This window comes from Carassius auratus, linkage group LG28B, assembly GCF_003368295.1.
Source record: "Carassius auratus strain Wakin linkage group LG28B, ASM336829v1, whole genome shotgun sequence".
Taxonomy (NCBI): Eukaryota; Metazoa; Chordata; class Actinopteri; order Cypriniformes; family Cyprinidae; genus Carassius; species Carassius auratus.
The window spans coordinates 6077273-6097265 of NC_039293.1; the positions used below are offsets into that span (position 1 = coordinate 6077273).

Sequence of the window (19993 nt, forward strand, 5' to 3'; positions counted from 1 at the left end):
AAACATTTACCAGCAGCAGGTCTTTGTGATTCTCGTGATGAAAATGAAAGTGAAAGTAAAGTTTTGATTGCCCCAGGTGTGTGCTTGAATCTCTGATGCAGAACGAAGCCCGGAGTCACTTCAGACACAGCAGAGCAACTCAACGACCAGAAGAATACACACACTTTTATACATTACAGGATATGTTCAGAAATAACCAAATTATATTAACCCTTTCTACAGTTTGATTGGTTACATCATCACTGAAGTCCAGAACAATCATGTGATTTTTGTGAAACATTGATTCATTGTCTTGGCCTCTTAAATACAACACATTTGTGTCACGCTATCAGTCTCTGTTTCCTGGGTGTCCCCTAGTGAGCGCACTTCTCCTTAGGCACTTCACCATAGGCACTTTAATTCCGCTTGTCTGGTCATGTCGTCACAGTAATTGCACTCCAATTAAATCGCACAGGTGTTGACTATCCTTAGTCATTAGTCTCCCTATATAGAGCTGTCTTTCTCTGTCGTCTTTATGGAGTCCTTACCCTATGTGTCTCATGCTCTCGTTCCCCCAGACTTCCTCTACCTTCTCGTTCTTCCGAGTTCCCCGTTTCATCCGGTTCCCTTTTTGTTTGGTTTGTCTCTCAAGACAGTTTTATTTTGTATTTAACCTGTTTGTGCAATAAACCTTACCTGCTATTGGATCTTACCCTTTCCTTGTGTTTTTCCCTTAACCCAACCGTGACAGAAGGACTCCATCATGCCTAGATCCAGCGGTGTGAGATTTCGAATCTGTTCCCCAGCCACCATGGAGGAACGGAGGAGGAGATTCCGGAACTTAACCACCCTTCATCAAAAGGGAAGCGAGGTGGGTGGCCTGGCGCAATTGTTTTGGACTTTGGCAGTCGGGTTAGGTTACAATGATGCAGCACTTAAAGATTTGTTTAATAATTGCCTGGATGATCCTTTACCTCAATGGGAGATGAAGGGGTTAGAGATCCTGGACTTTTGGGGGTTTACCAAATACCTGCACCATCGTGCTCAGTGGGATGCAACAACCACACCAGAAGTTCCAGACAAGACTGCCACCTGCCCAGCGCCACCGCACAAGATGGCCGCCAGCCCAGCGCCACAGCACAAGATGGCCGCCAGCCCAGCGCCACAGCACAAGATGGCCGCCAGCCCAGCGCCACAGCACAAGATGGCCGCCAGCCTAACACCACAGCACAGGATTGTCGCCAGCCCAGAGCCACAGCTTAAGATGGACGACTCAACGCCTGAGTCTCCAGACAAGGTGCCGCCGACTCGCCATCGTGGAGGACGGAGGAGGAGGAGACAGGCGTCGACCGTCCCTCAAGGCCTGGAGAAAGTCCCAGAGGCCGATGCTGTTCCCGAGGCCGATGCTGTGCCCGAGGCTGTTCCCGATGCCGATGCAGTTCCCGAGGCGGTGCCCGATGCCGAGGCGGTGCCCGATGCCGAGGCGGAGCCCGATGCTGTTCCCGATGCCGATGCAGTTCCCGAGGCGGTGCCCGATGCCGAGGCGGTGCCCGATGCCGATGCGGTGCCCGATGCCGAGGCGGAGCCCGATGCTGTTCCCGATGCTGTTCCTGATGCAGTTCCCGAGGCGGAGCCCGAGGCTGTTCCCGATGCCGAGGCGGTGCCCGATGCCGAGGCGGTGCCCAATGCCGAGGCGGAGCCCGATGCTGTTCCCGATGCCGATGCAGTTCCCGAGGCGGTGCCCGATGCCGAGGCGGTGCCCGTTGCCGAGGCGGTGCCCGATGCCGAGGCGGAGCCCGATGCTGTTCCCGATGCCGATGCAGTTCCCGAAGCGGTACCCGATGCCGAGGCGGTGCCCGATGCCGAGGCCGATGCTGTTCCCGAGGCCGATGCTGTTCCCGAGGTCGATGCTGTTCCCGAGGCCGATGCTGTTCCCGAGGCGGTGCCCGATGCTGTTCCAGAGGCCGATGCTGTTCCCGATGCAGTTCCCGAGGCTGTTCCCGATGCCGATGCAGTTCCCGAGGCGGTGCCCGATGCCGAGGCGGAGCCCGATGCTGTTCCCGATGCCGATGCAGTTCCCGAGGCGGTGCCCGATGCCGAGGCGGAGCCCGATGCTGTTCCAAAGGCCGATGCCGATGCTGTTCCCGATGCAGTTCCCGAGGCGGTGCCCGAGGCTGTTCCCGATGCCGATGCAGTTCCCGAGGCGGTGCCCGATGCCGAGGCGGTGCCCGATGCTGTTCCAGAGGCCGATGCGGTGCCCGATGCTGTTCCAGAGGCCGATGCGGTGCCCGATGCCGAGGCGGAGCCCGATGCTGTTCCAGAGGTCGAGGCCGATGCTGTTCCCGAGGCCGATGCTGTTCCCGAGGCCGATGCTGTTCCCGAGGCGGTGCCCGATGCCGAGGCGGTGCCCGATGCCGAGGCGGTGCCCGATGCCGAGGCGGTGCCCGATGCCGTTCCAGAGGCCGACGCGGTGCCCGATGCTGTTCCAGAGGCCGATGCGGTGCCCGATGCCGAGGCGGAGCCCGATGCTGTTCCCGAGGCCGATGCTGTTGCCGAGGCGGTGCCCGATGCTGATGCGGTGCCCGATGCCGAGGCGGAGCCCGATGCTGTTCCAGAGGCCGATGCCGATGCTGTTCCCGATGCAGTTCCCGAGGCGGTGCCCGAGGCTGTTCCCGATGCCGATGCAGTTCCCGAGGCGGTGCCCGATGCCGAGGCGGTGCCCGATGCTGTTCCAGAGGCCGATGCGGTGCCCGATGCCGAGGCGGTGCCCGATGCTGTTCCAGAGGCCGATGCGGTGCCCGATGCCGAGGCGGTGCCCGATGCTGTTCCAGAGGCCGATGCGGTGCCCGATGCCGAGGCGGAGCCCGATGCTGTTCCAGAGGCCGATGCTGTTCCCGAGGCGGTGCCCGAGGCGGTGACCGAGGCTGTTCCAGAGGCCGATGCCGAGGCGGTGCCCGATGCCGAGGCGGTGCCCGATGCCGACGCGGTGCCCGATGCCGAGGCGGTGCCCGATGCCGTTCCAGAGGCCGACGCGGTGCCCGATGCTGTTCCAGAGGCCGATGCGGTGCCCGATGCCGAGGCGGAGCCCGATGCTGTTCCCGAGGCCGAGGCGGTGCCCGAGGCCGTTCCAGAGGCCGATGCCGAGGCGGTGCCCGAGGCGGTGCCCGATGCTGTTCCGGAGGCCGAGGCGGTGCCCAAGGCCGAGGCGGTGTCCGATGCTTTTCCGGAGGCCGAGGCGGGGCCCGAAGCCGAGGCGGTGTCCGTTGCGGTTCCGGAGACCGAGGCGGGGCCCGAAACCTTTCCCGATGCGGTGCCGGAGGCCGTTCCCGATGCAGTGCCCGAGACCACTTCGCCCTGGGGGACTCCGACGGTGACCATGAGGACGTGGTGGTCATCCGCTCCGCCCTGGGGGACTCCGGCAGTGACCAAGAGGACGTGGTGGTCATCCGCTCCGCCCTGGGGGACTCCGGCGGTGACCAAGAGGACGTGGTGGTCATCCGCTCCGCCCTGGGGGACTCCGGCCGCGACCACGTGGAGGTGGTGGCCTTCCACTCCGTCCTGGGGGGGCTTCTGCTTTGACCACATGGGGGTGATGGCCCTCTGTTCCGCCCGGGTGGGCATCACCTAATGTCCTCCATTTACCCATGTTTTTGTTTTCATTTGTTTTTTGTTTTTTCTATTTTCCTCCGTTGGACCTGGCCCTCCGTCCCTCCCCTCTTTCCTTCCGCCGGTCCACCACCCTCCTGGACTCCTTGTTTTGTGTTACACCTTCCTGTCTCTACCTTTCCATCACGTCTGGTTGTTCCGTCTCTTTTCTTCCATTTTACCTGGTTGTCCTGTCTTTGTCTCTGTCTCTCCATTCCACCTGGTTGTTTGTCTCTGTTTTCTGACCCTCCGTCCCTCCCCCTAGTCCGCCTCCGCTTCACCTCCCTCCTACCTCTTTTTCTGTTGGGTTTTCCGGGGTTTCAGGTGGAGCATCTGGTAGCTGCTCCGTAGGGGAGGGGGTAATGTCACGCTATCAGTCTCTGTTTCCTGGGTGTCCCCTAGTGAGCGCACTTCTCCTTAGGCACTTCACCATAGGCACTTTAATTCCGCTTGTCTGGTCATGTCGTCACAGTAATTGCACTCCAATTAAATCGCACAGGTGTTGACTATCCTTAGTCATTAGTCTCCCTATATAGAGCTGTCTTTCTCTGTCGTCTTTATGGAGTCCTTACCCTATGTGTCTCATGCTCTCGTTCCCCCAGACTTCCTCTACCTTCTCGTTCTTCCGAGTTCCCCGTTTCATCCGGTTCCCTTTTTGTTTGGTTTGTCTCTCAAGACAGTTTTATTTTGTATTTAACCTGTTTGTGCAATAAACCTTACCTGCTATTGGATCTTACCCTTTCCTTGTGTTTTTCCCTTAACCCAACCGTGACAATTTGTTCCAGTTCTCTATGAAGCGTTTTGTTTCCTAAAAGCATAAACACAGGACATCTCAAAATTTCAGATTACAACGTATGAATGTAAAATAAAATGGGACGGAAGCAAAATGAATATTTGGTCCCACTTTATATTAAGTGGCCTTAACTACTATGTACTTACATCAAAAAATAAATACAATGTACTTATTGTGTTCATATTGTATTGCAACTTTTTTTGCTGCTATTGAGGTGGGAAACAGGTACGGTTAGGGACAGATTTGGTGGTATGGGTAAGTTTAAGGGTGTGTTAAGGTGTAAGGGATGGGTCAACGTGTAATTATACATGTAATTACAGAAATTAATTACAGATGTAATTATGTGCAGATATTTTTCAAATATAAGTACAATGTAAAAACATGTATGTACACAATAAGTGAATTGTACCAAATTAATAATTAAAATGTAACTACATAGTAGTTAAGGCCACTTAATATAAAGTGGGTCCGAATATTTTAATAATTTCATATTCCTTCCATTACCACTCTTTTGAAGAAAACATGTCATTTTCTGTCAACTTCCGCCACAAGATGAAGCCTTTTCACGTCTTAGAAGGACTAACACGATATACACACTCACATGAGACTAAATAAAGTGCATGTGTGCAAACATAGCAGCTTCGGACAGAAATACATACACTGAAGTTTAATTTAAGTCTCAGCGAAGGACAATAATTAATAGACTTGTCCCAGCTCTGGTGTGAAGAAAGAACAAAACTGCTGCAATGTAATGATGAATGACATCCAGCATTTCACAGTGACTCAAAGACGTGTGCGGTGAGTAACAACAGCTTTCCACAGTCACCTGCAAAACTTGTACAGCGACAAAAGATCGACTTGTTCTTTATACAAGCAATGACTATGAACATGAAACACATTTCTGAGCATAAATGCAATTATACAAAAGTAGATATTGCAATATGAATAATAATAAGATGATTTGTTTGCCATCTTTTTTTTATTACTCTAGGGAACTAAGGAACACATATTCTCACAACAGCTAGACAGGTGAGTATGAACGCCGGAGGAGGAGGAGGATGCATCATCATGACGCCCTGAACTTAATAAAGAGCATCGCACCTGAAACACTCCTCAATCATCATCATCATCATCTACTGAAGAACAGATATGAATAACTCTCGGTGTTGAACGCTGACAACAGAAACACAGCTGATATTTCTGTATAAGACAGTGTGTGAAAACTAAACAGAAAGGTTACTGGATCTTTATAATACTGAACACTGAAGTTCAGTATTCACTGAAGTTTCTGGAGGACAGACAAGGATAGGTAAGGAATATATTTCAGTCCTCTGGACTATAAAAACTACCATTGTTCATTTTTATATATAATATATATCGCTGAACAGCTTTACATGAAAAGTAAATACTTAAAAGCTTTAAAAGTCTTTAAAAAAAAGAGTATTATTAAAATATTATTATTATTAATAATAAACAGATACAATGTCTATGTTACAGAGGTTTGATAATGTAAATAAACACATTGTCACATCATCCATATGGGCATTTCTGCAGGAAGTTATGTCATCAATATAAAACGTCTCAAATGTTGATCAGTAAATGAGCAACGTCACACGATCCCATTTTCTCTTGGTTTTTCTTTTCATAACAAATGTTAACAGTATTAATAGCAACCAGAGAAAACAAGATCCCAGCAAAAGCAAACAAAAATCACTAATTAATTATTCAATATGTTAATAATTCTTCATTATGTTAATTCACCCTGACTGTTAATTCATTCTCAGTACAAATTGTTGTAGATGTCAGACAGAAATAAAGCGTGAAGCTGATGATGCTGTTTGTGGAGTTGTTTAATCATCCTCTGCTCAGATCTCAGTATTTTATTTCACTTGATTTCATCTAAGACTGTGTTTGGGAGACACTTGTATTTCTTGTGTTTCTCTTTCCTTTAGTGATTCTGCTTGTTAACAGCAGCTGTTCATCACTAATGCTCAATCAGCACTTTATTAAACACTTGAGGATCTAATTAACCTCAAGACTGTGTTCTAGATATTTTTAGGTCACAGTTAAGTTTAGGTTTATAGTTTTCACTAACTATTAACTATGACTTTTGTCTCAATAAACTCCTAATTTGCTGCTTATTAATAGTTATTAAGGTAGTTGTTAAGTTTAGGTTTGGGATAGAAATAAGGATCTAAAATATGGTCATGCAGAAAAGCCATTAATATGTGCTTTATAAGTACTAATAAACAACCAATATGCTAGTAATATGCACAAGCTTTAATACTTATCTAAAACTATTACAAGTGTCACATGCTGGCTTGACTTGATGCAGATAAAAACACATTTAATAAATGAGACTGCTCATAAAGCGAACACAATATATAATGTAATGTAACACAACGAGACAGGGTGAAGGATACAAGGTAACAAGGAAACAGGAACTAAAAGCACAGAAACTGAACACAGATTGCTTACACTCGTCTGGTATGAAAGTGACAGCTGATGGACACAAGACATTTCAAGACTTCAGATCAGAACAGAAGCTTATCATTTGAGAGTGTGACATAGTGATCAAACATAAATGATCAATAATTATACAAATATTACAACCACCTCTCTTTTAAATGAAACATTTCACTGTCTATGAACAACTACTTCAGTGTTACTTTTATTTTTTAACAGCAGGTTTTGCAGAATTACTTCCTTCTTAATAAAGTATTCGAGTTGGCATGACTTTAGTTTTTATTAAAACAATGTTCTTAGTAAAAAACTACAACAAAACAAACTGAGTTAGCTCTGTTTACATAAATAAGAGCACATTACAGTAAAAGTATTTTTTGAATATGTGTGTTTGTTGTGTTCAGAGCAGAACAGAACTGACATAAAATCAGAGAAGCAGACGTTTCTGTTGATCAGATCACAAACCTGTTGATGTGAGTATTTCTTTCTGTCTCTACTGAATGGACGTAATATCTGAATTAAGCAGAATTTAGTTCTTTCTCACCAGAAGTGTTCACATTATTTTATCCAGGAAGAAGAGAAGATCTTTGAAGACGTTGAAGAAGTAATTACAGCAGATTTGGTCAAAAGTGCTTCATTCCTGAACTTTGTTCCTAAGTCTCACATCACGATGGGTTTTTTCAGTTTACAAAATCAAACTTCTGAATCTGATGGAAATAATAAAACCACTTTTGAGAAAGGGGGAAAAAACCCACCTGATGTCACTTTAGATGACATAGCTAGAGATTTGTTATCATTTTTTAACAGGTTTGAGAGCTTAAGTAAAACAAAAAACAATATTGAAGAGAAATATGACATTAAAAATGAGTATGGTGATTACTGGTCAGCTGATGATATCAAACGAGCTTGGGGAAAAACACAAAGAATGGATAAAAAATCAGATAGAAGAAAACACTGGGCTCATGTGATAATTTTACAGATGTTAAAAAGATTGGTTTATGATGGCTGTAAACAAAATCAAGTACAGGAGGATCATGATGACACAACGACTGAAACTAAGAAATCTTGTGAAAAAACACCAAGAATGAAAGAAAACAAGGATACCATAGTTAACAGTTGTGAGCAGCAGAAAAGCATTGGCAACAATGAAAAGTTGAATTTCACAGATAATCCCCACCAAATAATAGCTGAAAGAGAGAATGGAGGAGGGGAAGATGGTCTTTGGTCAACTGTTGATGTTAATCAAGCTCGTGGAAAAGCAGAAAGCATGAAACGAAACCCAGAAGACAGATCAACTCAAAGCAGTGATGAACTGGAGACAGTGGAAGCTGCTGGAGAAGATAGAAAGAGTTCTGGAGCAAATCCCAAATCATCCAAAAGTGGTCTCAATCAAGCAAGTAGTGCCAGTCAGGGCCGGTCTGGGGCAGGACTTCCTGCTGGGAGAAAGGTCACTAATGATCCCGGTGCTCCCGATGACCAGCCCAGCACTGATGACAGTGCATCAAAAACTGAAGAAGCAGAGAACCATCCAGAAGATGAATCCATCTACATATGTATCCCAGTCACAGAAATGTTTGGCACTGAACATACAGCTACAGAAGATGATTATGTTGAAAATAACAACTCTCACTATAAATTAATAGATGGACTTCCATCTGCTATGGATATAAGACAAAGAAAATCTTACACCATGTCATTCAGCAATAAAACCAATAATGCTGAATGGGTATATGAGGTACTGAACAGTGAAACTTTAGAGGACAATTGTAAAAAGCTAAAACCATTTGGAAATGTCTATCACAAAGGTCATCTGGCTGCAGCTGCCAATCACAGGTGGTGTCGGGAAGCAAATCATGACGCTAATTTTTTCAGCAACATTATACCGCAGCATAAGAAATTAAACCAGGGCCTGTGGAGGAAACTGGAGAATCACTGTAGAAGGCTACAGAGAAACAGGGACTGCAATGTCCATGTGTACACTGGACCACTTTACCTGAGAGAAAGAAACGATAAGCTTATTCGTGTGCGCAACCCAGAGAAAATTGAACATTTGGGAGATAAAGCAGAACCAACTCACCTCTTTAAGGTGATAATTGTGCAGAATGGGGATGGGACAGTAGAAAAGCCAGAATGCTATGTGATACCCAATGAGGAACCAGAAACTGAAAACTTGGATGACTATGGCGGATATACTATTAAATTTATCGAAGAGGCTTCTGGCCTGACATTCATACAACACCATCCCAATGCAAACGTGAGAGACTGTAGAAAGACGGTGACATTGAGGGGAAAAGTTGAAAATGGAGAGACATATAATGTTGATATTAGGCAAGTTTCCATTACCCTTCATACTGCGCAAATTGAAATTGCGAATTAAAAATACACCTAATAGAAATGCATCAATTTCGCAATAATGCCCACATATCGCAAAAAAGTTTTTACACTCACATAATGTGGTTTTTCAGCCAATGCAAATAATTGGGAATAATTCCCAAAACTGCAATGGAAACTTTTTTTTTGTTTTTTTGCATTTACAGGTCACATGGCGTATGTAAAAATTCATATGATCACTCTTCAGTGTACTATAACCTCCAAGAAACAATTCATGCGTGGCTGCTCTTCAGTATAAAGGGCTTTCACTAATATTAAAGCTTAGACATTTTACACTACACACATCTGCGGTGGACACTGAAGCTGATTGTGGCTACTCTAGTCACTGCTTGTGTTTATTCTAGACACACGACACACGTTTCTGAAGCGGCTCTCTACTTCTGTAAAGATACATGCATACGCTTCCTTTGAATAAATATAGACAAAATCCATCAAAATCTGTTGCCATGACACGAGAGCCAAAAGGTTACGTTTCAGCCATATAACATGGGTTAATGGAAACACTGTCATTTCGCAATACTTCTTTTTAATCAAAATGTATAATATATTGCCAAAGTTTTGTGCAAATCTGTAATGGAAACACGCCTACTGATGTCAGAACTTATAGTGAAAATAAGCTCATTACTGATAACGATGCTGACGTGTGCACAGAAACACAGTGATTTGTGTTTATTAGGTGGCTTTGGCAAACTGATCATTTGTAAATATGAAAAGAAGAAAAGTTTGACCAAGTCTGCAACTGTCTCATTATTAATTAATAATCCCATACTGATTGTGCTTATATAGATGCACTTGTTTCTCATGAACCTGAAAATCTTTGATCTCAGTGCTTACGCTTAAATGCTTGAAATTAGTTTTATAGACAAACATTATTCTTATGCTTAACGTATTCTTATACAATATGCATTTCTTTACATAAACTTTATTTGTATTTTAATGAACTGTTATATTGCTATATTAACAAACATACATATAATTGTCATATCTTATCTAGTAATACTGTGTTTGTGCTTGATGATTAAATTTCATTCATTTATAACAAAATTATATATTATTACCATTGAATGATTGTGTAATTGCATAACATGGTGTACTGTCAGAGAATAAAGCATGACTCTAATGTTTAAATGATGTCCAAACCTTAAATCACTTGTATTTTTGTTGTGCTTAAATCATTGTGTAGCTCAAGAATCTCAATGATGTTTTAATGTTGTTTTAATCCACTAGATATATTTTAATGAAACTATGTTTATTTAATAGTCAGGCATAAAGTCTCTTTTAAATGAATGAATAAGAATGCATGTGGAAACATGTGAGAGAATTTGCTGTTCAGAAATTCAGCATTTATTTCCAGAGTGGAATTAAAATCCAATCAAACACATGTATGTATGGTGCCCGTAAGGTGACTTGTTCGATTTACTTAGTTATGTCGTTGCCACTACATAATAACTCATGGGAACGTGATAATATGTCGTGGCCACGAGATCATTTTGTCGAGGTAACGACATCCTTATGTCGTGGCCTCAAGATGCTATGTTGAGGGAACAACATCCATTTACTGACTATATGTATGTGCATATTGCACATTTTCACCTGTTGAAGTCTGTATGGTTATATGTTCATTGTTTCTGCGATTTCTGGAGTGAAGAATTTCTCTCACCAAGGCAAAAAGTGACTTGACTTGATATGTGAGGTGCAAATGATTAAGCAACCATCTTGAAAAGAAGAACTGTTCACCCAAAATAAACATTAGGTTTGCTGTCATGCTTTCTGAGTACTTGTCAGTAATCTGATGGATTCAGTACCATGGACAGTGATAGTTCTGCAGGTCTGTAAACATAATTCGATCCACCTGAAGTATAATATTGTGAAAGTTTAATAACTTAGCTATTAAACTAAGTCATAGAACAGGAGCACATAAATGTTTAGCCATTTTCTTTTTATCCGGCACTTGGAAAACACTGTTAAATTATTATCACACTTAAAACCAGACAAACTGAGGTGAATAAAACAGCAAGACATTTTTTTGTCTGCTTTGGAGCAGATGGGCTATGCTTTCAAAACCTATTGAAATCAGTCATATGTCATTGTTAAAACCAACACAGTTTTTGTTCATTTTGAGACAAATAAATAAATATAAACAAATGTAGAATGAAGTGCAGGAGATTACACATGATTTTCCACTAAAATACCAAATTTAAGTTCATGTAGGATATATGTTAATCTACAGCTTTAGAAGATATAATGTGGGTGTTATTTGCTGGTACATCTGTCATATACACCACAATCAGTGACATTACTTGGCCATTTTTATCAATTGTCAAAAATGTAGTAGGTTGACAATAATGTTGCTGAATATCATTTGCAAAAATCTACTTTATTGCACATGTGATTAAATAGTTATTGAACACCGAAGTCCGAATGTGCGAATATAAAACCAACTTTACTGCAGTACGCGTGCAGTGTTGTGTAATATTCGTTTCCTGTGAAAAACTGTTCCCGTGGGTGGAGTTACATGAATATTCATTAGTTCCCTTGTTGTGGGCGTGTTCTTGAAACTACGTGCAAATGAATGGAACTGAAAATATCAGCGTACGCTCATCAAATCGCTTCTTGTTTAATGGATTATTTTGTATAGGCATTTATATAAATGAAACAGGATGGCTAGTTTCTAGCTGTATTTATTAAACAGATAGGTTTTATTTGTTTTAAGCATTGTGAACACACTGCAGTAATAGTCACCAGTAGCATAACTATAGGCTAATCAAACTATTCAAACAGCAATTAGCCTAATGTCCCACAAATGAAATCTATACAAAGCTAACTATATTACCCAAGATTAGCATAGATTATTCGCTTATTGTTTTGCTGTGTGCCTGTAATCAATCAAGCAAAACAGCTTACAGACGATTTATCATATTACACAAACTGCAATGCTTTGACACTGCTGCAATGCTTCAGTGCTTAACATTGACATTTCATTGCCTATTCAAAATAATCCATTAAACAAGCAGCGATCTGATTCAGTTCCATTCATTTGTGTGTTGTTTCAAGAACACGCCCACAACAAGGGAACTAATGAATATTCATGTAACTCCACCCACAGGAACAGTTTTTCACAGGAAACGAATATTACACAACACAGAACCTCGGTGACCTCATCGCTGGCTACAGCCATGCCTGGGGGTAAGAAGATAAACATCTAATTTCCTTTATTGGGTGAACTATCACTTTAAGCCACTTGTGACGATTGCAGGAACCAGACTTGAAAGTGAAAGTGACGTGACATTCAGCGAAGTATGGTGACCCATACTCAGAATTCATGCTCTGCTTTTAACCCATCCGAAGTGCACACACACAGAGCAGTGAACACACACACACACACTGTGAACACACACCCGGAGCAGTGGGCAGCCATTTATGCTGCGGCGCCCGGGGAGCAGTTGGGGATTCGATGCCTTGCTCAAGGGCACCTAAGTCGTGGTATTGAAGATGGAGAGAGAGCTGTACATTTACTCCCCCCACCCACAATTCCTGCCGGCCCGGGACTAGAACCCACAACCCTTCGATCGGGAGTCCAACCCTCTAACCATTAGCAGGAGCAGTACCTCACACTCACTGGAAACCTGGAAATATCAGGGAATTAGAAAATAGTGACACCCAGGCCTGGAAAAGCCAGAGAAAAAAGTTATGGATTATATTTATTTTTGATGTTTTTTATTCATTACACTCTTTTCTACAATGCTAACTGAAGCGTTACATTGCACTGGATTAAAACTAATAGAAAATAAATCATGTTAATCCCTGCCTATTTTGAGGCTAATACTGAAATGTGATCTCTTTGCTAATTTTCACATATAATTATTCACATATAACTTTTTTAGGAGGGTAAGAAGCTTAATTTTCCTCATGACCACAGATTGTGACTAAACGTCATGACACTTCAAAATTCTGGGGACAAATTTGTAAGTGAGCTAAACTTGAAAAAACCTGTGTTTGTAAAAACAATACATATTCTGTCTCAGTGTCATTCAGTCATTCAGGACTTTGTTTTCATTTGCACTTTTCCCAGCCTGTGTTTGTTGCCATGGTTTCTAAATGGATTAGTCAGCCCATTCAGCTGTGTCTTAATTAGTTACAAGGAAACCAAATGTGTGTAAATGTAATGTTTTTTTATTAGTTGTTATTTAAGATGTTATTCAATAATTCCACAACCTAACATCTATACTGTAAACAGCTTCATAAGTCATCACAACCTAAAACTGTGTGTAATAATACAACTCTGCTATAGTTGTTTTATTGTTATGTTATATTATTATAATGTTTTCCTGTTAAAAAGTATTGAATTGCCTTTCCACCTTCTGTAACTATAGCCTGAGATTCTTAATCATTGTGAAACATTCCATTTCAGTAAATTTATTTTTTAGTTTAGCATTTTAGTAATGTACATTACCTTACATTACATTAGTAATGTGCCACTACAACTGAATTTTTCCATTTCAATATTTAATTCAGAATACAACATAGATGACATATAAAATGTTTAAACTGCGAAAATGTATCATTTTAAGGGAAAAATAAGTTGATTTTAAATTTCATGGCATCAACACGTCTCAAAAAAGTTGGGACAAGGCCATGTTTACCACTGTGTGACATCCCCTCTTCTTTTTATAACAGTCTGCAAGCATCTGGGGACTGAGGAGAGGAGTGTGATGTCCGCGACTACGCAAGTCTTGTAAAACTGCAAACAGCAGCGTACTTGATAACTTCAGTCAGCTCGTCTTGGCTACTGTAATTTTCCTCACAGTATATTTACAATAAAACGAAATATGATATCAAATACCACTGCCTCTTTTGGCTTTCATTTAAACATAATAACAGCTTCAGAAATGTACTTAGTTCAGGGATATGTGTATATTTATATACACACCCATTAAAATGAAATATTATATAAATTGACTTTTTATTTTCATTTAAACATATAGATAAATTGAATACAGACAAAAGACTACCTGTTAGATTTACCCAGAACGAATTAGATTATATGTTTCACCACTAAAGAGACATCAGAGCCGGCGGCACATTTCACGAGGGCGATCTCAGATGACAACGTCTGATGACATCTCAGATGACGAGGGCGATCTCAGCCTCTGGGTGTGGGACGATTTGGATGTAGTCGATGGAATTCCTCCAGAAGCATGGGATCTAGGGTATCGTCCTTGGCCACTCAGGAACGCTCCTCTGGTCCATACCCCTCCCTGTCCACCAGGTACTTGGGCCAGGCACCTCGTCGCCATGAGTCCAGCATGTCAACTTGGTCAACGGATGGTTGATCAAGGATCTCCGGAGGAGGGGGTTCCTATGGTTCTGGGGCATCTGGAGTGGCAGGAGAGAAGGGTTTTAGTAGGGACACATAGAAAGAGGGGTGAATGCAGTAACTGGGGGGTAGGTGTAACCTTTATGTGACTTCGTTGATCTGCTGTAGCGGGGATTCAACTTCCTGAATTGCTGATGGAGAAGCAGATCCAGGGTTGAAAGCCATACCTCTCCTGGATGGTAAACTGGACTGCCAACACATCGAGCATCCGCGAAGGCCTTGTGTCTCTGTATGGCGTGCTGGAGGTGGATGTGAGTTGAGTCCCACACTCTACAGCAAAATATAGAGAGCTTTGGTGATAACTAAGTGGATATTTAATTACAGCAATATTAATTTCTCGCTAGAAATAACATAAAAAGTGGAAAAAGTTGATCAGAAACATACATTTACACACAAACTGACCACTGACCGCAACTTTCACACACCATCTTTATTTTTTGGTTTAACTGTCGCAGAATGGAATGCACAGGATTGTGGGATATCATAAACAGCGAAGGATACATCTAATGCTGCCTTCAAAAACCGGCCAGATGAAGGCATCTCAGGAGAGAAGAAGTGAAGCTAACATTGAATTCGGACGTGCCTTGATGCCTTCCTACCTTGAAATGCGTCCTCCGAAGGCAGCTTTTTTTCAGTTTTCGGATGCAGCCATTGATCCAGGTCCTGTCATGATGAGCAGAAGCTTGCGAGTGGATCGTTTCTTTTTATTCAATAGAATTAACTCATGCATGTTTTCATTTTATTTACTTTATTAACAAATGTATATGTGTATTAGCAGTATTTGATCAAGTTAAAGAAGTTGTTACCATGAACATCTGCTGTTTATTTCTCAGAATTGCTGTAATATAGTGATATTTTAGCGATTGTTTGTATTTTTAGTGGGCTTATTTTGGAGAAAATCCAGGGCCATTTTTCACTCCCAGTCCGTCCCTGAAGCTGGCCTACTTGTTTGTGCTTAAGCATTTTGGGTGGGAATCGGCAATGACTTGCACATTCAGTTTTGTTGTTTGTGACAACAATCACAATCACAATCTTCAATGTGGTTCACTGGAGAAAATACATGATTAAACCTCACTGTGAGAATCTCAGATTTTTCAACTAACAACACAATTATATGCAAAACACAAAAATCTAACAGGAATTAATATTATGAAAAATGTGATTGCAAATATTTGCTTTTGAGATGTGTTTGTTTTTTCAGGGTTGCCAACTCTCACGCATCTGGCATGACACTCACGCTTGGACTTCAGCGTGAGATTGATGCTGAAATCGTGAGTGTCACGCCAGATGCGTGAGAGGTGGCAACCCTGGCTTTTTGCAAGAGATGTGGCATATTTCATTTTGATGTGCAATTCTTGGATTTGTGTGTAAAGTTTGGAAAAAAATAGGCAAAGGTTAGAACGTGTGTAAGCAGTTAAAAAAAAAAAAAAACATTTTCTATATTAAATCTATGGCCTAAGAGTTTCAGATGGAATATTGTTTAAGATGTGAATAATACATGCTGTGCTACAGACAGTTCACATTTAATATATATATATATTTTTTGGTTTCCAAAATCAGATGTAGTAATATAAAAAATATGAAAAATAAAAAACATATAACAGCAATAAAAATACACAAATGCTCTGCAGTATAATGTGAAAGAGAACATTTCCACACACTGCTGTCAAATACTAAATGGTTTTATTGGTCTTAACAAAATGTCTGTAGGACTGACGGTTGCCTGTGTGTATTAGCATAGATCCTAAAAAAAAAAAAAAGATAAAATAGCTAAATAGCCTATATAGTTTTTGCCATGGAGAACATGGAAATTTGTCTGCTATTGGTACAGACTAGTGAAATTGTGGTACTGTGAACAGTATTGTGGGAGCATCAGATTTCAGAATTGGGAATTTGAAACTGTGATTTTACATCTTAAATCATTAGTATTCCATTGTGAAATAAGAGAAGTCTGCTGGCAATTATATGAAAAATGCTAAATGTGTGTTTATGTGTATGTGTGTGTGTGTGTGTGTGTGTGTGTGTGTTGTGGAACAGTAGATGTACAATCGGAGCTACAGAAGTTTATCTGACAGATCATATATATATATATATATATATATATATATATATATATATATATTTTTTTTTTTTTTTTTTTTTTTTCAGCCAGGAAGTGATGCAGGTATTAAAAAGACAAAGAACAAAAGAAGAAGAGTCTGATCTGAACGAGGGTTTGAGCGAGACGCATGACAAAATGAAAGCTGAATGGAGGAGGAGGAGAAGATGTTAATTGGTCAACTGTTGATATAAATCAGGCTTGTGGAAAAGTGGAAAAGCAGAAAGCATGAAAGTAATCTCAAAAGAGAGATCAGCTCAAAGCAGTGATGAACTAAAGACATTGGGAGCTGCTGGAGGAGATGAGCAGATGTCTGGAGCAGGAAAAGAAGTATCTAAAGTATGTAGTCTTTAGAGGATTCTTGTTTTGCATCAGGAAGTCAACTTTCAGCTTTTAGCACAGATGTAGCTCCTTCACCTGCTGAAGTAAATCTGATCGCTAATTCAAGCAACAGTGGAACCAAGAATGCTGCATTGATGAATGAGGATGAGGATACTTTAGTTAACTGTGAGCAGCAAACATATGTTGACTATGATCAGTGCTTAGCAGATGTGCATGATACAGAGAATGCAAGATGGAAAAATGGTCTTCGGTCAGCTTGTGGCATATCACAAAGAATGAAAGGAAACTCAGGAGAAGGATCAACTCAAAGCAATGCTGAACCACAACAAACTGAACAAACGAAAGAGACAGCTGGGCAGCAGTCAGTAGTAGTTTATGGTCCACCTAAATCCAAACGGATGGATAACGCAGGATCAGAAGGTCTAGTTCCAACCTCCGGTGAAAGAGATGAACCAGAAAAAGTTCCAAAGATGCAAACCAGAAGTCGGGCAAGAGAGATTTCAAACAAATCAAATTCTCAAACCGTCTACATTCGGATCCCATTCTCAGTGATGTCTGGCAATGAATCACCCTCTAGCATAGACACAGTAGTTCAAAATAAAAGCCCTACCTATAAACTAATAGACAGAGTTCCTTATCTTACTGAAATAAGGAAGAGAAAATCATATGCTATGTTATAAGAAAATCAAACTAAGAATGCTGCATGGGTGAAACCTTAAAGCAAGAGGTTGAGAGGCAAAACAATGACTTTAGTGTGGATCAGTCGATTCATCCATTCCTGAACATGGAGAGACATGTACAGTTAAAACACAAGTCAGAATAAGCACACCATGTTCATAATGACTACAGTGCATGTGCTGACATCTGACATGTGTACAGTAACTGACAATATTAACATGATAGCACTGCAGCATCACATTGATTTTCCCTTATAGGTGTGTTAGGAAGAACTGACCATCACAACTGTGACTTACCCTGCAATTGTCTCTCTAGTGATACTAGTGGTTAAAACCATACCCCATATACTTTCAAGTTGAATACATTTCAAAACTGTTATATATTACTGTCTTCAAAGTAACCGACTGTAAATATCTTAATTTTTCACATGGATGCTTTTGAAAAATATTGGAGTTACTGTGCATGTCTACTGATTTTCTATTTGCTATTCAATCTAATAAATATATGAATAATATACATTCTTTTTTATAAATTGCATTCTTTTTAACTTTATATTCATCAAAGTATAAATAATATGGAGCAGCACAACTGTTTTCAGTATATTAGAATGATTTATGAATGATCATGTGAGTAAAAGTGAAAATTCAGCTTCGAGCAATGACATTTTACAATAGTGATAGTGAAGGTACATTCAGCCAAGTATGGTGACCCATACTCAGAATTCACGCTCTGCATTTAACCCATCCAAAGTACACACACACAAAGCAGTGAACACACACACACTGTGAACACACACCCGGAGCAGTGGGCAGCCATTTATGCTGCAGCACCCGGGGAACAGCTGGTGGTTCAGTGCCTTAATTGCTAAAGGACATCTCAGTTGTAATATTGCCAGCCTGAGACTCAAACCCACAACCCTATGGTTAGAGTCAAACATGTGTATCCATAATCTGGATAAATGTCTATTTTGCATAATATATTACATGGGCCTATGTATTATTTTTATCTTATTTTATTAATTGCATGGAACCTTATACTAATTATACTTTGTCAACATTTGTTTTTGTTATATATTTCTTGTCTTCTTGGTGTGTGATAATGCTTTGTGCAATTTTGCATGCAAACAAAATCATGCTAATAAAGTATGTTACACTGGATTAAACTGAAATTGAAAATACATTTCACTTTTTCACCCACTGAGTAAAAGCCAATTGCTGAACAAACTGAATAAATACCTCTGAGTAAATTATTCTTTCTCTTCAGATTTTAAACAAAATATTATTTTGTTAAGACCCATCAGTGCTTTCAATTTCTGAGAACATGAACATTACACGTATCTTAGGATGTTGTTTGTTGACTTCAGTTCAGCATTTAACACTGTCATTCCCTCCAAGCTGACCACAAAACTTGGAGACCTGGACATTAACACCTCCCTCTGCAACTGGATTATGGACCTTCTGACCAACAGGCCTCAGCATGTTCGGTCAGGCCACACCCACTCCACCACCATCACACTTAACACTGGCGTACCACAGGGCTGTGTGCTGAGCCCATTCCTCTACTCCCTTTACACCCACGACTGCAAGCCTGTGCATGGATCCAACTCCATCATTAAGTTTGCAGACAACACCACGGTGATTGGCCTCATCACAGACAATGATGAGACTGCCTACAGGGAAGAGGTACAGCACCTGGCCACATGGTGCGCTGACAATAACCTGCTCCTTAACACCAATAAGACCAAGGAGCTCAATGTGGACTTCAGGAAGAAGAAAGGAAGCACGCATGACCCCATCCACATTAACGGGATGGTTGTTGAACGTGTCTCCAGCTTCAAGTTCCTGGGAACCACCATCTCGGAGGAACTGTCCTGGGCCACAAACACCTCCAGGCTGGTCAAGAAGGCTCACCAGCGCCTTTTCTTCCTCAGGACACTGAAGAAGAACCAGCTGTCTTCATCCATCCTGGTGAACTTCTACCGGTGTGCAATCGAGAGCATCCTGACCAGTTGCATCTCAGTCTGGTATGGTAACTGCTCAGCTGCTGAATGCAATTCACTGCAGAGGGTGGTGAAAACTGCCCAATTTTATTTATTTGTATATTTCACTTAAAGGTTAACTGATAATTTGTTCATTGCTATAAATGGATGGAAAAGTTTCTTGTTAATCCACAAAAAAAATGCATATAAAATTAGTATAGAAATCAGTCAAAAGCATTGGTCAAAAAA

The 19993-nt window shown here is 41.6% G+C and overlaps 1 pseudogene; it reads left to right on the top strand.

The window, feature by feature from the left end:
- LOC113067858 (cysteine protease ATG4D-like) overlaps positions 1-19993 on the top strand; it is a 591286-nt pseudogene that overhangs the window by 409551 nt on the left and 161742 nt on the right.